The sequence below is a fragment of the Echiichthys vipera genome, assembly GCF_963691815.1.
Source record: "Echiichthys vipera genome assembly, chromosome: 7".
NCBI classification, from domain to species: domain Eukaryota; kingdom Metazoa; phylum Chordata; class Actinopteri; order Perciformes; family Trachinidae; genus Echiichthys; species Echiichthys vipera.
In genome coordinates, this window is record NC_139832.1 from 23202606 (window position 1) to 23218724 (window position 16119).

Genomic DNA, 16119 nt, shown 5'->3' on the forward strand with positions numbered 1-16119 from the left:
CTTTATACTCTCATCCACCTCCTTTCACTTCCCTCTGAAGGTGGAAAATTGCAGGGGGGGGGGGGGGGGGGGGTGCATAGCTTGTACACAACAAACAGAAATATTGTTTGTTTCTCCTCACTTTCTTCTCGCAGGCTTCCTCTCCTGAGCTATGTCTGCGTACATTTCCCCACTGCTGACACAAACAACAGGTCGAAAAAGTGGTGTAATGCAGAGAAGCAAAAACCTCCCCCTCTCTCCCACAGAGCTCTCTGTTGTTTCTCTTTTCTGACTCACACACCCATACAGTGCTTCCTCACAAACACACACATGCAGGCATTTTCTCGCGAATGCTGTGGGGCTTACCAGTTTGCAACAAGCTTTACGCGTCTGTGTCTCCCCCCTCGGCTCCTCTGTCAACAGCTTGTTTTGAGATGAATGTAAAGACAGTGGAGGAATTAGCTTGACGGCTAACTTCCTTAGCACAGCCGTGAAGGGGCTCCAGCTTCAACCCGATAACGTTTACTTCCTTATTTTCATGAGCCGCTGTCGGCTTTTTTTTCTACTTCCTGCCTGGTATGAACGGTAGAGACACACAGAGGCTGGAGAGAGAAAACCCGTTTGACAAGCACGACAAAGACAGTAAGGAGGCAGATATGTCTATGGTTACAAGGACTACTCTAACACTTGTGACACAGTTGTGTCATGACTCCTGAGCGAGCATTATTTTGACTATTTCGAGCTAATTGTGACGCGCTATGTTTGTTTTACCCCCAGCTGTGCGATGTATGTAGTTAATGAAGCAAGCTAATTGATTCAGTCGTTCAGGGTATGACCAACCTTAGCTTAACGTTAATGTGAGGTTTTATGTTAAAGCAAGCTTAGCAAACACTACATTTAAAAACAAAAGCTCTGCTGTTTTCTTTGTGTCACCATATGCTAAAATCATAGAGGTTTAAATGCTATAATTCGTTTTAAAAATCAACTGAGGCCATTTTACGATGCAGCAACAACAGCTGCGATGCCAGGGGCAGAAAGCCCCCTTCCCTACTTCCTGCCCCCTTACCTCAGGCGCCTGTACTGGCATCAGACCCATCTTTGAACCTACCCTTCATTGTCATCTCAACTTCAAACCTGTAAAGTTTTGCAGTGGTGGAAAGTAACTAATTACATTTACTCGTACTGTTCTTGAGTACAATTTTGGAGGTACTTGTACTTTACGTGAGTAATTCCATTTTCATCTATGTTATACTTAGAGGGAATATTGCACTTTTTACTCCACTGCATTTATTTGGCAATTTTAGTTAATAGTTTCTTTACAGATTAAGATTATCAATCCAACATATTATCAACAAATTAAATAACATATATTTTTATAGATTGAGCTACACAGCAGTCTATAAAGACAATCAATTGAACCCCATTTTATCAGCTGCAAGTGATATTTACATTAGTCTCTCAATAATTATTATCCAATATATTATTCTGAAGTGGGCCATGAGTGATTTTTGTACTTTAAGTACATTTTGATGCTTATACTTTTGCACTTTTACGGTAGTAACATTCTGAATACAGGACTACTTGTAACAGAGTATTTCTACAGTGTGGCATTACTACTTTTACTTAAGTAAAGCACATTTAGCCGGCCAGGACCCTTCCACTACTGGCCCCCTTGCTCGTATCACACCCTTTTTTGGACTCGGCCTTCATTTTGATCTTAGCTACACACCAGTAAAGTTTTGTGACTGTATCTTGCACGGTAACATAAAAAAGCTTGTCAGATTGTTTGACAATATTGTAGATATTTCCAAAATCCTTCCTAATTTAGGCTATCCAAACAAAAAAATAATCCATTCAGTGTGCAGGTAAGTAGTTCGATTTTTAAGGTTTTCTGTATTTCTTTTTGTTTATTTTCCCTGACACAAACAAAGGTGGTAAACAGAAACCGCAGCCATTCTCTTTGCCATTTTTACCAGCCGCGACATCTCTGGTATTGTTTTCAATCATGAATGTTTAAAATCCTAACACAATCGGTGAACTGGGCAAACAACCTAAAAAATGTTTTCCACCAACTCATCTTCAATTTCCACCTCATCATATCACCCACAGCAATTTTAGCTAAAACCGTGTGTGCGTTTTTTTAAAAACAAAAAACAGATTTTTGTGTGAACACATCATGTATGCATGTGGCCCCTGATGTTTTGTGACTAACAACAATTTTCTCATTAGACTGTTTAAAAACAGTGATGCATTGCTGTGATTCAAATATAATCAACACAACACAATTTAATAACAATAATGGCAATACCTGTGGTCTGGGGATGAGCCAAAATGAAACTCCTGGTGTCCTTTATGGATTAGCCAAAGTCAGCAAAAGCAACATTATCACAAAATGCAATCCTGATTTCCCAGTGAGCCTTTCAGTGGTGTTAAAAGAAGTTAATTGTATTGGCCATGCACACATTTATAAGAAATTACAGCAAACTGAGTGACAACCACAAGGCAAAACAAAAATGTTTTTATCACTTGAATGCAGGAAAAGGTTCAGCTGGAAGAGTAAACAATTCATGAATTTTAACACTGGTGGTTAATGGGGAGTTTCTAATTGTGATGTCTGCTTTCCCTTTCTGCACACGTTCTTTCCCTCCATAAACCAGCACTGAGAAACAAGGGAGCAGGATTAGAGGTCTGGAGAGACACAGAGAGATGAGGAAAACAAGCTTTTCTCTGTTTTGAGATCTAAAGAGGCTATTGAGCTGGGATTCAGACAATCATTATTTGGCGTATTATTGTTGACTGTTACTGTGATTTGAATGGCGAACCATAAATAACCTTACACAGCGTTTCAAGTAAGCCTCCAGCAGCCACTTGATATGGATGATGATGCTGCTTTTGCCAAAGCTTTCTGAACTGTTTTGAAGAAGATTGCTCTTATGGAAAGGTTTCCACCAGAAAAGATTTAGTGTAAGACTATAAACAGAAACGATCACTCAATGAAAACATATTTCACTGGCAAAACAAACTTGCGTTTGTATGAGACTTGCTTAAGTCATACTGAGCTAACCATTAAAATGGAAACTGTGTTTCCAGAGGCATAACAAATGCATAATTCTCATTGGGGTTGTTGCTGGAATTGAGAGCACAAATCGTTTACAACACAAATCACTGCAAGATCACATTCAGCCATGAATTATCTTATGCTGCTGAACCACACAACATGGTCAGTGTGAAATTAAATGGTCATCTGATGTATTTGAAAAGTCCTTTGCTGCTGAACAGTAAGAGACAGCATCATCTTGCACACTGCATAAAACTGAAAACAATTAAAAGGCTCATTGACTTGCAATTCATTAGAATAAGCACTCAATATAAATACAATATGTGGCTACTAATGGGAACTTTGATTTGTTCTTTCTCTACCCAGGGATTGTAGTGGAACAAAATGTGGCACACAATAGGAGCTAAATTGTCAACCTAAATTGTGTTTCTACAGCTATGAGAAGCCTGTGCACGGAAATTGGCAACACAAAGAACATCAAGCTCAGAAATGGCAGACAACAGTGAAGGGTGAAGCTTTGGCAGACATGCAGAGCAGACCGAAAACACTTACCTTATGCCTCCGTTTTAACATTGTTGTATTGGCATGGGGTCAGTTGTTGGTCTCAAGATGAAATGTCCATCACTGCAACAGCCCCCCCCCCCCCCCCCGTATGTGTTGATATTTTATTCTCTAACCCAAATCATTTTCTCTGGATGCTCTTGACATTTCCACAACCTGTCATAGCGGTGCAACATAAAACAGAATCAATATGCTGTTTTGCAAGGTTGTTTGTGGATTCCTGTAGCCTGTCTCATACAGCAAGAAACCTTGCTTAATAGAACCTTTAACCCCTTCAAAGCTGATCTGAAACACGGACTGATATAAAGAGAGATGCATTGGGGTGGCTTGCTGAGATGCAGTTTACCAGCTAAATTTGTAATTCTGCTTTGTAAGTTAGGCAAAGCAGAATTGTGATGCATTTGCTCAGTAATATTTGTTTTCTGTGTGCATGTGTGTGTGTGTATATGTAGGTACTGTATGTAGGGCAAGCTAGGGGAAGGACAGCTGTCAAGACTGATCAGAGGCTGTGAGCAGTGAGCAGTGAGATACAGGTGAGGAAAGAAGGGGAAAAAAAGCACAGTTTGTGCCAGGAGAGCGCATGAAGGATAGGGATACAGATCAGCCATTTCTAAAAATGTCACCCAAGAAATTGTAAATCTTCTATCAAGAATACAAATATGCACTCAAAGCGCAAAGTACACTATGGTGTTGATTTAAATGTATGGTCATTTTGGCGGCTGCAGTTTATGGTTCTGTTGCAATCAATGCCATTTTTGGATTTTCTTATATTTAATATAAATTAGATGGACAATTTCCTGTATTCATAGTTTCAAAGATTTAAGTTAATCCCTTTCAAATAACATACCCTGTGTCCAGATTATTAAATAGTTGTCAATGATGTCGATTTGTATGAAGTATAAGTAATATTTTCAACTTGCAGTTCAAATACCTTACATTATTAAGTGAAGACCTGTTATCAATTCTGTTATTGCTACAAGATGTATTGTAAAAAAGGACCTGCTTTTCTACCTCCAGCATGAGTTCCAGCTCTCTGAGATTATTTTAAGACTATATTATGCAGCATACAGTATATTCATCTGAAAATGTACCTCTATTGACATAGTAATTAATCACACAACCTCAGTGTAAAATTTAAGAGTACAGTTGGTTTTCTGAATACATACACCTATTTCCGCCGTCCTACATCCTACACCTTTAATGTCTGTGTCAGAGTTATAGTCATCCATTTTTAAATTGCTATACTGCAGCCTCAAATTCACTTTTGTTTTCAAATGGACGCTCTATCATAAATACGTCCAGACCACATTATTATATGTATCACGCAAAGCACCAACTCATTACTGTCTATTTCCAAAGGCAGTCTTTGAACGAGTAGGACGAAAACATATTTTAAGTGCTCCCTCATGAGAACAGAAATCCTGAAGGTTGTGCAGAGGTGGATGCAAAGAAAAAAACACCGCTTCCCACAGTGTTGGCCAGAATCTGAGTATAAATTTAAAGAAGTTGTGTGTGTGGTTTCACACTTCTTGTACTGTTGAAATGTGCACCTTTGGGATGAAGATAGTTTTTTTTAGTTGAGGGAATTTTGCTGGTCCTTGCTGCCCAAAGGGGCTAAACGTGGGATTGTTGCTTTGATTTTATTTGATAAATTACAATTAATTGCAGAAATGTGCATATAGTAATATAATACATTAGGATATCACCATAGTGTGTGTGTGTGTGTGTGTGTGTGTGTGTGTGTGTGTGTGTGTGTGTGTGTGTGTGTGTGTGTGTGTGTGTGTGTGTGTGTGTGTGTGTGTGTGTGTGTGTGTGTGTGTGTGTGTGTGTGTGTGTGTGTGTGTGTGTGTGTGTGTGTGTGTGTGTGTGTGTGTGTGTGTGTGTGTGTGTGTGTGTGTGTGTGTGTGTGTGTGTGTGTGGGTGTGTGTGTGTGTGTGTGTGTGCTGACACTATGAGCAATATAGCCCCTCACAGATTATGGTACCACATTGTTCACAATCTTCTCTTAACCTCTGCAGGGCTATTATGAGTTACAAAATCTCTTTATGGTTGTCTCCTCTATTCCCTAGAAACACCGAATCAATATCCAGGTTTGGGGCTGCAGCCTTCCATCAATAAGTCATTTAATCAATAATCCCCAGAGAGCACTGCATTAGGTCTGTTTTTGTAAACCCAGGTTCTACCTTGGACAAAATTCTACTAGAAGCAGATGGAAGGAGTGAGTTGTAAGAGAAAGTCAGTGGGTTATTTAAACCTATCCATTGAATTATGACTCTTTGAATTTGTGTATTTTAGGAGAGAAACAATTTTTAATTCATCACAAATGCATTAGTAATGATAAAGAGAAAGACCAATAAGGAACAACATGTTTTTTTCTATTATTTCAGTACAGTCTTGTGAAAATCTCACAGAAAATGATTGTAAAAAGGCCACATTTCACATGATTTAATTCCCTGCCTCTTTATACCGTACATATATTAACACATCTCATTTTTTGTATTCTGCATCTGAGTATTTTTCTAGTCTCCGGGAAGTGAAAGGCATTCCTTAGACCCTGAAGCATGATATCAGATGGACAGAAAGACAGGACGCATAAAGCACATGAACCAGGTGAATCACCATCACTGCCTTGGAATATATTCCTTCGCCGTACCTCACCTCTGCCTTCCCCTGTTTGATCCAAACACAGCTCTTATCAGTCTCTTACACACACTGTGTAACCACGGTAACTGTCTTACACCACTAGTTGTAGGGCAGTGATATGCAACCAGCAGTTTCCTGCAGGGTTCACTTTTGCTCAGAGCTGCAGAAATAGGGTGTCAGGGGATGACGGTAATGACGTTGTTCAGAACCAAACATCTAGCACGGCTAGTATGATGACTTTGAATTCTCACTGCACAGTTCAGTGTGTGGAAGCAATTAAGCCTAGGCTTTTATTCCTGAAGCAAATTGAAATGTATCATACATCAGTAGTCCCTTCATTCATTCGTTACACATGGGAGAGCACTTCAGATGGTATGGACGGATTACTTTATAAAATCTGTATTGAACATATAGCTCAGAGCAACAGTAGGGATGTGGAAGAGGTAGAATTACTCTTATGATTTTCACTTGTTTCAATTGAAATTGAATATGGTAACATTCAAAAGCAAGACTGGGAATGAACAAATATATTGTTGCCGAGTAAAACACATTTCCAGACAGAATAAAATAAAATGTCTGATTTACACAAAACATCAATAGTATAGATTTACTGAGTAACAAATTATTATACAATCTTCTAAAAAAATGTTCTAACATTAATTAACCGTACAGATCGTGAGTAAAAGGACAAAGTAAGAATAAGTGAATCCTCTTTACATTATGTTTTAGCTCACGAAAAGTTAATGGCAACAACACATTGATTTATATTTCTCTGCACCAGTGACAGCCAAGGCAATCAAACTGTAAAGTAACTGGTAACTAAAGTTACCAAATAAATGTAGTGGAGCAAAAAGTACAATATTTCCTCTGAAATGTAGTGGAGTAGAAGTATAAAGTAGCATAAAATGGAATTGCTTAGGTAAAGTCCAAGTACCTAGAGTAATTGGATACATTTGGTTGGATACTTTCAACCACTCAATATCCATATACTTGCATAAATGGCAACAGTATATTCTGGATTTCAACAGGGCTGTCAGTTTTTAAAAAAACCAAATACAGTACTTGATCCTTTGAACAAAGGTAGGGCCATTCATCTTGAACGAGGTTATTGCTAAGTTGGCAGCAACAGGTGTTGCTATAGCAACAGGCTGTTGGCTACCGGTAGCTTGTTGCTGCTGACCTGCATTTTCTGGCTCAGTAGTATTTGACTGACAGAGAGTTTTGTCATCATTCGACACCGTTCCGGTTTGCGTTCTCTTTGTGTATTTTGTGTTTATCCAGCATTGCTGTGGCTCATGAGTTATGCTGCCTTCATGTGCTGTGGAAAAGATGGTCCTTTCCACTTGGGAACTGGAAATTACCAGTGCGTTGTAGGCTATATTTTTTTTTAGATCGTGAATTGTAGATTTTTTAAAAGGACTAATATTTCTGTTTTAGCTAAATAAGATGGGTCTAAACTAGTCTGAAGCACATAATCTTCCTTACCAGCTCAAAAACAGTGTTGTTGTAATAAAGTAGACCCCTGCATTGCGCTCCGCCGTGTTGAAAAGGTCAAAGGTTGTCTCATCTCGGCAACTCGTGTAACACAAATATTATACGAGCTTCCAAGTGGAAATCACCTCGAGGGGGGTATTCATGTGCAATTTTCACTTCGGCTTTTGGTATTTACCACATATCCCATAGGATGTGAAGGCTCCATTAGTGTTAATTTGAAGTTCCACTTCCACAACAACAAACTAGTGGGCGTCACATAATAGTCTACCGGCAGGAGCTGAGGCAAGCATCACATAGTGCACCCTGAGTAATATAGTTTAACTGCCATGAATCGCTGAGAGACAGATTTGGAGAGGAAATAAAAAAGGGTTCCGGGAGCTTGTGAGAAGTCCCGGTACGCAGAGACAAGTCCCGGTATGCCAGGGGTTTAATCTAGAAGTCAGGGTCAGGGTCTGAGTCTGGACAGAGTCTGGTTGGCGGGGGCATACAACTGTGAGGCAGTTTCCTGTTGAAGCAGTTTTTTAAATATATTCTATCACCAACTCAATGAGGTTTGTAAATATGTTTCTGGAAAATAAGAATTGGGATTGGCCCCCTCTGTGTTCCAGTATTCAATGGGATAGATTTGTTGGGCTGAAGATGGTAAAGTAAACTCAAACTGCAAGCTTGAAAAAGAGATCTGTGTATAGGCTTTTAGATTTTAAATTTGGAAGTGACCATCCTTGAACTTACTTAGATGTATGCCCAAAAGGTCTGTGAGAACAGAGCTGCATGTAATAGGAAGGAAAGTGTTTTTTTCATTGAGTCGCAAGTGTGAATATACAGTACAACTGTCCAGATATGAATATAGTGTAGAACAAATACACTGCCACAGTAAAATGATATCTCTTTTGAAGGTGAATTCATGTTCCTGGGCTGAAATCCCAATGGTTCTCATGGTTGGTCAGGTTTTCTGTGCATGATGATGTATCATTTAACCTTCACAAAATTGTCACCAAAATAGCACAGTGCACAGGCAGGCGGACTATGCAAAACATTGTGAAGCTTGACACCAAAGATGTGATGCACTTCTGGATTGCTAACGTCGCTGCTGTTACTGTATAGTGCATTACCAGTTGCTTAAATACCAAACCATATCACAAGGCAGAGGTTTCCACTTACAGAATCTTTATTAGTTACCAAGATGCATCTAGCACAAGCCTGTCGAGCTGTCATGTTTACGTTTACCTTGTGATGTTAAAAAAAGTTTTCTCAAATAAACAATCCAATATCTTCAGACTTTTATGTCTGGAGTTAACAGAAGATTTTCTGTTTCATAAAGTAGTCCAGCCAAAGGTGAGTCACACTCAATGAAAGGTTTGTCTACAATTGTGATGTCTTTGACTTTACTCATAACATGCTCATTTTCCTGGTACATCTGTGCTTCATCAGTGTGTACTCGCCAATGAGTCACACTGCAGAGTAGAGAGCACACTGTTTAAATGTTAAGCATCCAAAACTTTGAAACTAGAGGTTGTGCAAGTGAAAATATACAGTAGGTTCCAAAGTGCAATTAACATTAAACATAACTTGCACACAAGAATACTCAAATTCACACAATGCTTAGATTAATGGCCTCTTTTAACAGACATGCGTGCTTGTTCCACAGCTGGACCAATGTCTGCCATGACATCATTGAGAAGGACACAGAGCAGATCATTGGTGCTATATAACAATGACGTTCAGTGTTTTCCTCTGTGGTTCCCTCTCAGCAGGCCCCTAAATGTGGGCGCCGGGTCACAATGCTCCTCTGTGCCACCTGACGTATGGCATCCCGGCACTGATGTGGCCCTGGAAAATTCTTAGGATGAATACCAATGCCAAAAACCTTCAAACCCTCCAAATCCTGGGATGGCTTCCTCTCGGTCTCACGCTTGATTGTCTGGGATTCGGCTTATAACACTACTGAAAGAGAGAGAGCTCTGAGGTGAGTGTGTTTAGAGAGATAGGCAGAGAGTGTGAGAAAAAAAGAAAAAGACACCTTTGAAAAGGGAAAAGTTGTGTCAACTTGGCAAGAAATGTTCTTTTTGGCTGCCAAACCAATCACACTTTTTCAAGTTTGAGTATGCTGATGATGATTTAAGGGTTTCCACACGCTTCTTGTTTGGAAAAGAAATGGGCAATAGGCAAGAAAACCCATTTCTCACAGAAACCTGACAACTGGTCTTTAAAGCAAAGCATTATCTTTACATGTCGAAGCTGACCTTTTCAGTCATTCCATTTGTGCTGTCGGAGCAGAGTCTAGCACTGATCTCAAGGTAATGCCGCACCAGTCAGTCAAATGGTGGCAACCTAAACTTTATTCCTTTTCCTGACACAGTAGAGATGGGGAGGGGGGGGTGAGGGAGTACGACTGCATTTGGCACAATCACTGAGGTAATTACAGATTTAAAGGCAAAAGAGATTCACTCAATATTCACTCAAACAGCTACGCCCGAGGCCAACAGAATTGAGGAGTCTTTTGTGTGTGTGTTGCCGATGTGACTGAGGATGCGTGAGAATGAAGGAGACAAAGAAGAAGAGTGAGAGAAATGGAAGAGTAGGTTAGAGGGATGATATAAGCAGACAATAGTTTTGCCTAAAGGGTGGGGTAATGTGGAGGAGAGAGAAAAACAGTGAGTGAAAGGACCAAGATTGAATTTCGTCTTCGAAGGCTCGCGAGCAAACATAAGGATGAAAAGGTGACCTGCCGCTTTTCTCTGACTGACGGTCGGACAGTTCCCCATCTTCCTGATGGCAGCCCCTCCCTTCAACTCCCTCCCCTGCAGCAATTCTCCAACTGCCAGTGTCCAATATCAACTCTTAAAACAATTATTGGACTGCCAGATGGTGGACATAGCGCAGAGTCAGCAAACAAATGCAGAAGACTACCTGTCAGAGTTTGGAGGCAGCTGAGGAGAAGGATATAGGATGAAAAGAAAAAGGGGAGAGGAGCATAAAGAATGGATGAATCATTTTAAAAATGGAAATCTAATGACAGCTAAGCTGCTTATTAGTTTGGCTGACAGTAGGACTTTGTGCGTGTGCGTGTGTGTGTGTGTGTGTGTGTGTGTGTGTGTGTGTGTGTGTGTGTGTGTGTGTGTGTGTGTGTGTGTGTGTGTGTGTGTGCGCGCACGTGTGCTTGTGCTTGTTTGTCCCCTGTTCTTGAGGTAATCCAACACAAGTCACAGCAAAAAGCAGATTATGAGATTAAGTGATGCGCCGCTGGGAAAATAAAACACTGGTGGATGAATGAATACAGTAAGGACAGTGACGCTAGAAGGAAATCATTCTTAATTTAATTTGTTGTGTGTGTGTGTGTGTGTGTGTGTGTGTGTGTGCAGATGGAAAGTATGAATGAGTCATGTTATTGTGTTATTGTTATTCCTCTATGATATTCTAAAGTATGGTGGGTTATGTGACGTAGAGGGGGCATAGGGGTTTCTGTCACTTTGTGGTGGCTTTACTTAGAGCAGGGAACGGAATCACTAAATCAGTAGGATTGATAATCGACTCTGGCTGGAAAAATAACCTGAAGAGAATCACAATGACTTTGCTTTTGTCTCCTGTGCTTACACAGTTGTCCGTCCCACTCAAGATAGCCTCGCAAGTACACAATGTAATCCCATGGGATTAAATTGTCGTTACATGGAACATGTTTACAGTAGCATTGTGGCAGAGGAAATTACAAACAACATCACAGCTTTGATGTTAACCACTGCAGGGCCATCTATCTGCCTACTTCCTCTGTTTCTATCTCTCTCTCCCCCCCCCCCCTCTCTCTCTGTGTTCCCTTGTGTGTTTAGAAATAGGATCTTATAGCCTAAATTGAAAATGGGACTGCTTCACAACACTCAACACATGGCAGCAGATGTGTGGCAGTATGTGTGTGTGTGTGTGTGTGTGTGGGGGGGGGGGGGGTGGCAGAGGGAGGGTGAGACTGAGGCAAGAAGGCGGATAGGGAATAGTAGGAGGAGGAAAGATAAAGATGATAAAAGTAGAGAGAGAGAAGGAGAGGAAAGGATCCAACATACAGGTCTACAGAGATGGGAGGAAGATGAGAGACTGGGAGGGGATGGAAGATGCATAGAGAGGAGTTTAGAGGCTCTCAAACACATTGCACTCCCAGCACAGCAGATGCCACATTCTGTCTGGCACAGTGATCCGTGGGCCTGCTCTATTTATACCCTTACTGTGTCACTTCAGGGCCAGCACAGCACTCAAAACACACACACACACACACACACACACACACACACACACACACACACACATATATCTTGCATCAGGCTTTTTCAGCTGCGATGACTGAAAGGAGGCAGGTTAGAGAGGCTCCCTGTAAGGGGTAGAGATGGAAAATAGTTTGAGGGCATATGCAGAGACAAACTGGGGACGGGATGTATACACAGAAATGGATAATGTAAGGAGAAGTGCTGAAAGTTTGGTTTCAGAGTTCATCTGAAACTCCCATGTGAGAGGAGAAAAGATTTTGCTTTTCATAAATGCCGGGCTGGTTTTAGTTGGCAGGCCAGATCATAAAAAAAGGGAGAGTGAACAAACAGTGTTCTGATTAAGCAAAGAAGGGTGGAGGCAATGAGAAAAGGATATAAAATAGACAATCTCAGGCCGCAGCAACAAAAACAATTCCATATGCTCTTTTTCTTGCAAAAGTGTGTAGCAAATGTTTAGCCTTACAGTATGAAGATGAGAAAATTGCACATGAATCCTCTCATCACATGTGGGCGTAAGGAAAACCTGATAACAGTACAGCTTTAATTTAACAAGCAGCATTCTTTGGTCTTTTCCCATGCCGCGTTTGTGTAATCTCATCTGTAAAGCTATGTTATATTGTTAAGAGGCAGAACCCCTGCATGTTAAATGGCCTTTGTTCGTAATCAATCAGCCCAAATGTTACAGAAGCAAAGCAGGGTTCATTACACATCCGGCTCAGAGAAACGACACCGCTCAACACATCCATCAACCTCACACACCTTGGGGCTCCTGCAATATAACACTAGCTGGTTGGAAACGGAGGGTGAGCTCACACACACGCAAATACAAACACACTCGCACTTATACAAATATAGATAGATAGATGCAAACGTCCGCACACTCGCACATTTGTCTGTGACCTATGACGTTATATTCAAAGTCAAACAAATTCTAATAGCGCAGAAGGAGGTGGCATTTAAGAGCAAGAGGAATGTTTTATGCAGGTGCAATAAAAAGCTTGCAGGCAATCTTTGAAGGGTCACCTTTGGTATTATGAAAAATGAAAGGCAAAATCACGTCTGTAATAGTTCTGTGTCTCAAACTTCAAAGTTGCAAACCGCCACCTTTTTTCTGGCCATACAGGTTGTGAAATATTGAAATGATAGCTAAGATAACTGTTCGTGTGCACCAGTGAACGAGCACTCCAGCTGCCAGAGGCACAGAGGGGGAGAGAGAGCCGTGCATATGTGTGCACCAGTGAGCGTAGGAGAGCAACAACAACAAACGCTTGCTTCTCTTTGAAGCGGACCCTATCACCTTCTAACTCCCTGCTACGCTCCCCGTTCCACTGTCCATCAGCAAGCCATAAATTCTGGCTCTCATCTGCCGATATGCCTCTGAAGTTCAGGAATGCCCGCGTGGGATTTGGGGCCCCTGTGAGTTATGGGAACACCTGGGCAGGGTGAAAGGGGGCAGAGAGGGAGAAAATAGGGGGGGGGGGGGGGGCAGGCAGGCATCGTTATACCTATGAAGGGCAACATGTTGACAGCCAACAAGGCTGATGGATTAGTTCTGGTGGTACACTGTCTTAGCTGTGAGTAAAATGCCTTTGAATCACAGGATAAGCATGGAATACAGGCCTGCTGACGGCACGCATGCACCCACACTCACACACCTATTGTTTTTACCAGCTGGGAACATGACCTTGTAATCTACAGTCCAGCGGCAACTTCAGATGGAAAGAAATCACTGCAAACTCAGGAACAGCAGAGAGGGGGGTGTTTCTGACTGAGGCTGAGGGTTATAAAAACAACATGGTTAGGGTCGTGGCCTGGTCTGAGTCTGTCGTTTCTGCACAGCATGCTCAAAGTCACCCCATCTGCCTGTGTCGGCCCTATAACAGAGTCACTACATTGCCCTCCATTTGTGAAAGCAGAGGTTTGTTTGGATCTGTGTACCAGGTGTGTGTCCTTGGCTCTCTTTGAGTCTCCTGCTATATGTTGTGCATATATATGCATGTGGTGAGTGTAGGGCTGCAACTATTGTTTATACCATCGATTCATCTTTTATCAAAAAAAATAATGCCCTTCCAAATCTCCTGCTTTCCATTCTCACATGGCAAATATGATGCTTACAGTAATGATGGTGGTAGATTCACCACTTAAAATTCTTAACGGGTACTTAATTTCAAGCAGACTAAAGCTGGCTTCTCACTTCACGCGACCTTCAATTTTGCCGGTTTAAATGACAACTGTCACTGTCATATTATATGTAGCTAGCTAAATAATTAATTAACTGGTTGAAATTCTGACTTTAAAATGAGAACCCTCTCAAAGGGTCTTAAATATGCACCTAATGGCTATAAACATGCCAAAGCTGCATGCTCCTGGCAGTAATTCACCATCCTCACCAGCTGATGATACATGTAGAAGACAAAGAACTAGTCGATTAATACCTGATAATTGGACACCTCGTCAGGTGTAAGGCTTTAACCCTCACTTATTCCATAATCACTTATTTAATTAAATAATAATTAGACCACTCATTTATATTTTTATTCCTTTTTTATGTAAAATTAGAAAGTTTAAAAAAAATAACAAATGGTTTCTCTTCGCTTCTACTAGTCTACCAGTATGAAAAGTAATGCGACCCTTAGTAAGAACATAGCAACAGAACATGTACTTGGAGGTCCATTTAGGTGTCCATATATCAGGGGTTAATGCACACCTATGGAATGTACTCCAGCCAATCAGAATAGAGTATTCTATTAGTAAAGACTATGGTATAGGACAACATAAGTGTTTCTGTATTGCAGTGTAAAACGGGTTAACCAATGTGTTATACATTTTATAAATAAGAATGTGAGCTCAGACTGATATTTCTCTCTGACATAACCCTATCTGGCTGTGGAGCTTACATACTTATTTGTATTTTAATGTTTTTATGTTTAACATTACAATAGATGTAAAGCTTTCTCAGGTGGTGTTGAATACGGTTCTAATCTTGTTACTGTATCATCAACCTAAACTCTGAAAGCATCCTGGACTCTGAGGAAATACTACACAGTGGCTTTGTACACATAACCTGTAACCTCACAAACTAACATAGTTGGTTAACAATTTGCTCCTTAAACTTTATAGTAATGTTCCTTTACTACTAGCTAATAAGCCAAAAATGTTAACGATTGCAGTTTACATTCGAGCAGACACACAATACATACCTTATACAAAAACTACCCTTTACCCTTTCTTTCTACAGCCTCAGGCAAACAGCTTCAACATTTGGGTGACTCAAGTATTGACAGGCCTACTGTGCCCAGTTATGGCTACGAAGCTATGATTGGATAATCCGCGTTCAGGGGAGGGGCTTAGCGTTCGGCCAGTTTACTTGAGCCCAAGGTGACATCTTCAAATTGCTTGTTTTAAGTGATGAGCGGCCCGCGACCCAAAGATATTAAATTTGCCATAATGTAAAACACTTACATGATTCATCCATTATCGAAATTGTAGATCAGCAAGTCGATTGATCAACTAATCGTTTTAGTATGTGTGTCCTTTTAAATGTCTGGAATGAAGCCATGAAGATGACATGACTATTGCTCCCTGCTGCCTCCACACATGACGGGCAAAGCATGAGGAACATAAAAGTCAACACACACGTGAATATATCACCATGTTGCCCTTGCTGGAGATGTCTGTTTTCTGTTTTAGGGCCTCTCACGGGCAATCTCTATTTACCTTAATCTATCTACCGTTCCATTTCCTGATGTGAAGCCATCAATTCTTCCATTAAAATTGACTCATATACAGCAGTTGATCTCAGTGATATATTTCCATCCCCAAGAGTCCAATAAACCGCCCTCTCTTTTGTCTTAAATGGATAAATTATATAGCATAAATGAACTAGTTCAGAGATCATAGTCATTGGAATAAAAATGAGAGAAGACAAAATGAGAGAAAATACTAGATATTCCCCTTCATGGTAGACAGTGTTATATTACAAAGGACTGTGGAACCCTAAAAAGATTTAGTTTCTCTTTCAGTGGCATTGATTTTGTGGAAGATGTCTTTGTAAAAAGCCTGGATGATTAGCCCCCACCTGCAATCAATCAATGCCCGCAGGATCTCACAATGGCAATATTTGCACAAGCCAAA

General features: G+C 40.7%; 1 protein-coding gene across 1 annotated transcript in view; it reads right to left on the minus strand.

Annotated features, from left to right (window-relative positions):
- The window catches only part of trim44 (tripartite motif containing 44), a 48492-nt gene extending 48007 nt beyond the window's left edge, over positions 1-485 (minus strand). The window contains exon 1 of the mRNA XM_083916293.1: positions 346-485. The gene's annotated coding sequence lies outside the window, so the exon portion shown is untranslated. The remainder of the gene's footprint in view (positions 1-345) is intronic.
- Between the last annotated feature and the right edge of the window lie 15634 nt (positions 486-16119).